Here is a 6000-nt window from a genome sequence, read left to right as displayed (position 1 = left end):
TCTATGGCTGTCTGGAGTGGTTCTCAATCAGAGGCAGGTGTTTATCGTTGTCTCTGATTGGGAACCATATTTAGGCAGCCATATTCGTTGAGTGTTTCATGGGTGATTGTTCCTGTCTCTGTTTGTTTGCACCAGATAAGGCTGTTTAGGTTTTCACGGTTCTTGTTTTGTATTGTTTGTGTTTATTCGTTTATTAAACATGTATCAAAATTACCACGCTGCATTTTGGTCCGATCCTTGCTACACCTTTTCAGAGGAGGAGATAGAAGAAAACTGTAACACCTGCTGAAAGGTGAATTCCTCTCCCAGTGTCTAGTGGACTGATGCAGGTTTTCCTCTAGGATTTTTGCCTGTGCATAGCTCCATCCCGTTTCTTTGCATCCTGAAAAACTCCCCAGTATTTCCCGATGTCAAGCATACCCATACCATGATGCAGCCACCACCATGCTTGAAAATAAGGAAGCCGTTATACAGTGATGTTTTATATTTGCCACAAACATTGAGGCCAAAAAGTGTATTCCTTTGTTGTGATTTGCTGCAGTATTACTTTAGTGCCTTGTTGCTGTATATATTTTTTTCTTCACTAACATCCCTAAGCAGTTTCCTTCCTGTCCTGCAGATCAGTTCAGAAGTATGACTGTATCTTTGTCTGGGTGGTTTAATACATAATCTAAAGCATAATTATTAACTTAACCATGCTTAAAGATATATTTATTATCTTATGTGTTATTGTTAACCATCTACTAATCACTGCCCTTCTTTAGGAGGCTTTTGAAAAGCTCCCTGGTCTTTGTAGTTTAATCTGTGCTTGAAATTCAATACTTGACAAAGGTACCTTACATGCTGACCAGACCGCGTGCAAAGCGTCTGCGTGCGCATGTTGATTTTTTTTCCCCCCACACCAGACGTGATCAAGACACGCAGGTTGAAATATCAAAACGAACTCTTAACCAATTATATTAATTTGGAGACAGGTCGATGAGCAAACATTTATGGCAATTTAGCTAGCTAGCTTGCTGTTGCTAGCTAAATTGCAACAATTTAATGATCTTTTATTAATTATTACCAATACCATTCTCTCTTCCACATCATCCTTCTCTCTTTCCACCTATTCCATATACAAGTGATATCATCGGTGCTAACTACAACCAGTCTACAACCCAGAGAAGTGGCAGCTCCGGGCAGTGACTTCACCCTTAGCTGCTCTTTCCCTTCATCTAAAAACCTGAATCTCAACCACCTGGTCATCAACTGGCAGCCTGAAGAATCCGAGGTGGTCCACAGCTATTAACAAGGGAGAGGTCAGCTAGAAAGACAGTGTTGTTTACAAGGGACTCATCTGTTTGAAGACCAGCTCGCTGTGGGAAATGCCTCACTTAGACTGAGTGACTAGGGCCAGTACACCTGTGATGTGACAGATGAACAGGCTAGCACCCAGGAAAAGCTGCTAGTTTTAGTTGCAGTTAAGTTCCATTGTTGCTGCGTGTTTCTTTTGGTGAACAATTTTATTTATTTATTCTTTATATATTTTTTTGTATTTCACCCCTTTTTTCTCGCCAATTTCGATCTTGTCTCATTGCTGCAACTCCCTAACGGGCTTGGGAGGCAAAAGTCGAGTCATGCGTCCCCCGAAACATGACCCACCACACCTTGCTTCTTAACACCCGCCCTGACGGGTGTTCACCTGACGACCGAGGTCAGCCTGCAGGCTCCTGGTCCGCCACAAGGAGTCACAAGAGCATAAGAGGCAAGTAATGGCCCCTCAGCCAAACGCATCCTAACCCGGATGACTCCTGGGCCAATTATGCGGCGCCCTATGGGACACCCGATCACGGCCGGTTGTGATACAACCCGGGATCAAACCCGGGTCTGTAGTGACGCCTCTAGCACTGCGTGCCTTAGACCTCTGCACCACTCGGGAGGCCCTGAACAATGGTTTTTATTGGGTCACAAGATCAATACAATCATCAAAGAACATTACACCTCCCCCTTTTTTGAACAAACACACCCTCCCATCCCATCCATCCCAAGCATACCCCTGGCAGCCACAGCCTATCCCCAAATTTGGACAACCCATTATATTAAACTAAAAATATACAAGTTATAAGTTATAATAAAATATAAATAAGCAACACACACTACACAAGAGTACAAATTATAAACAGAAAAGATGTTTGCTAATATAACACATTTTACACCACACACCTGCATCATCTACTGCAATTCAGAGTTTTCTGAGGCAGCTACTTTCCACGTTTACAAAGTCTGGCTTTATTCACACGGCAGTTCATAACTCCACATAACTACATCTTGAAAATATGCCAGCCATGTGGAGACAACCAGCACTGAACAACAACTTTTGGCAGCAGTCAACCCAGCCAGCCAAACCTTTCGCTGTTTCTCATTCAGCTGCATGCCAGTATTATCGTTAAGCAACTGCAGAATTGGTTCAAGCGGTACAGTTTTATCAATCATGTCAGAGAGAATAGATTACACTTTCCTCCAACTCATAAACCTCAGGACAATCCCATACCATATATTTGTATGTGCCAAATGTATTGAGGTTACATAGGTCACTGTATGGACTTGGAGCCTGTTTTGCATCAAATCTTACAAGTGGTGTCCATTACGATCGATGACAATGTTTAAAATGAATTAGCTGTTTGGGTTCTTTGATGAATGAAATATTTTCTCCCAGACATTCGCTCAATCAATAGTCTTATCATTGACAGCGAATCCTATACCCATGTTTTAATGCTTTAAACATTTGAAAAATGTTTCTCCTTTTAGTAATTGAAGATGACAGTAAATACACAACCTCTGGACAAGAATGTAAAAATCCACACTATCATCGGGTGCCTTCCCAAACTTGTACCCAATGGGACCCCATAGGCACAAGTGCTGACCGCAGTCTAAGATATAGAAAGAATGACGACCCTGGTAAATCAAAACGTAAGGACACCCTCTGAGTTGAATATATCCCCTAGGTTATTGACCCTTTGCAGACCAGGCTCAATTGGTTTACTACTGGAAGTAATAGCCTTGTTATGCCACAGAGGTGTATGGAGATGCCATTTCCAGTTACCACCTAGAACCCTTCTCAACCTTCCTAAAATTCTCAATTGAATTAGAAATAATAGGACCAAAATACAATATTCTTGTTAGATATACCAGAAATGAACGCATCCTGCAGTCTAATAGGTGAAACAAGTTCTTCCTCAATAGCTCTCCAGGAGACTGATGCAGACTGATCAAACCATGATCTAAGTGGGCGTAACTGGTGGTCAATACTCAAATTTGGTAATGCAAGTCCACCATTACACTTCTTTCATTGTAACACCTCAAACCTGATCTTTGGATGCTTGCCATTCCAAAGGGATTCACGTATAAATGTATCAATCATTCCCCAATAACCTAGTGATGGAGGGAGTGGGATCATCATGCTCAGGAAACTAATATGTGGCAGCACATTCATCTTTATGGAAGCAACCCTAGTTTATAAGGAAGCATGCAACTCCTCCCAAATGGTTAGATCTCGTTAAATTTGATCATAATTCCAATTCAGCAGACAGTGCAGAGATGTTTGTATACTAATACTCAAATAAGTGAACTGAGTTTTCATAGGAATTGTTGAGGGAAGTGACACTTTCGCGGGCGCTTCATTAAGCAACATTAATGCTGATTATGTCCGATGTATCTTATACCCAGACAGCAATTTGAGTTCTTCAAATGTAGATAATAAAGATGGGATTGAATTCTGAATATCTGTCATATATAGGAGGATATCATCCGCATATGTGATATTGTGATGAGTGGATAATTTAAGCAGTATAGGAGAAGAAATTACATTCTGCCTTAGATGTTTGGCTAAAGGCTCTAGTGACAGAATGAATAATGTTGGGGATAGACCATCACCTTGTCTACACCCCTGAAAAATAGGGAACGGACTTGAGTGTATGCCATTAGTAGACACCATAGCAACAGTGTTAGCATATAACACACGAACATGTAGATAAAAAAAATTCAGAAACCTAATTTTGTTGCTGCATCTTTATAATGAAACTTAAATGGTGACAACTGACCTTACAAAAGTATTTATAATATCTCAATCCAGCCCCTTATGATGATACCAGGCTATCCGTCTAAGCCACTTGTGATGGCTTCATTGTCACCCTCCCTGCCTCTCAGCGGTATCCCCAGCCTGAGGTACCATGGGAAGGTGTGATGGGCAATGACATCACCACTATGGAGTTGGACAGCAGGGGGCGCTATGAGCTGGAGAGTGAAGTGACCCTGAGGCTGAACAGCACTCTGACTGTTACAGCCAAGCTGAGACTGAGGGTTCTGGACCAGAGTTTTACTAAGTCTCTCACACTCCACCCACCACCAGGTACAATATCAGGGTTCCAAGGTTTGTTCGTTGACTCAGTGTTGTTTTCAGATACTTAATTTACAGTTCTTTTTGCGATTTGATCTTTTTCATCATTCATTTGTTTTATTCTTTTGGTGCTGTATGTACCTAACACAGTCCATCGAGATGTGATACCATACTTGCACATAGTGTTTAGAGGGAGCTGCAGGTCTCAGAAGGTGATGTTATGTGCGAAGCTAAGCTGCCTGCAGCTGGCTCCACCACCACATCCTCCCCCTTTAACCATGTCCTTCTCCAAAGCAAGATGTGATTGTGTTGTTCACAATACTATACTACAGTTCATGATCAAGTACTAGTCAGATATAGAGGGAAATGTTGTCTATTTCAGTGACTGAGGTTGAGTGTTCCTTTCTTCTCTTCTCCCTTCCACAGTGTGCTGTGTGATGCCTGCTGAGCAGAGGAGAAGATTGTTGATGTATCCACTGCTGCTAATGCTGTTGGAAGAGGTCTGAGCAGGAGACCAAAAAGGATAAGAAAACACCATTTTTAACCAGGCATGTTAAAACAACAATCTTCAGTTAAGAACAAATTCTTATTTTCAATGACGGCCTAGGAACAGTGGGTTAACTGCCTGTTCAGGGGCAGAACGACATATTTGTACCTAGTCAGCTCAGGCGTTTGAACTTGCAACCTTCCGGTTACTAGTCCAACACTCTAACCACTAGGCTACCTCCCCAGAATGACCTTCAGTCAACAGGCTTTATGCCAGAGCAACTATCATTGCTTGTTTACAGAGAAAACATAAAGGGAGGACAAACTTTTACACCAAAGTCCATTTTCATGGACAATACATTATACACAAAGTTCAACACAATACAGTTGACTGATTCCTTACAGGACTCAGACTAACTCAAAATCATATGAATGGGAGCTGCACACCACACATAAACTTGTCTGGCCTAGCTGGATGGTCACCCACATAAATGTATATACTAATATTTTGTTTGTGTATACTCCGCCCATTTCCCTCCCCAATATTCCAATTTGTGCCACCCATGAGTGAGAAACCTTCATGCCAAGTATAGACCACATATTGCTACATTACAGCCTTATTCTAAAATTGATTAAATCGTTTTTTCCCCCTCATCAAACTACAAACAATATCCCATAATGACAAAGCAAAAACTTTTTTTTACACATTTGTGCAAATGTTAAAAAATAAATCAACTAAAATATAATATTTCCATAAGTATTCAGACTCTTTACTCAGTACTTTGTTGAAGCACATTTGACAGCGATTACAGCCTCGAGTCTTCTTGCGTATGACGCTACAAGCTTCGCACACCTGTATTTGTTGAGTTTCTCCCATTCTTCACTGTAGATCCTCTCAAGCTCTGTCAGGTTGGATGGGGAGCATCGCTGCACAGCAATTTTCAGGTCTCTCCAGAGATGTTCGATTGAGTTAAGGTCTGGGCTCTAGCTGGGCCACTCAAGGACATTCAGAGACTTGACCCAAAGCCACTCTTTCGTTGTCTTGGCTGTGTGCTTAGGGTCATTGTCCTGTTGGAAGGTGAACCTTTGCCCCAGTCTGAGGTCCTGAGCGCTCTGGAGCAGGTTTTCATCTCTCT

Source organism: Oncorhynchus mykiss, chromosome 3 (genome assembly GCF_013265735.2).
Source record: "Oncorhynchus mykiss isolate Arlee chromosome 3, USDA_OmykA_1.1, whole genome shotgun sequence".
Classification (NCBI taxonomy): Eukaryota; Metazoa; Chordata; class Actinopteri; order Salmoniformes; family Salmonidae; genus Oncorhynchus; species Oncorhynchus mykiss.
This window is presented reverse-complemented; position numbering follows the sequence as displayed.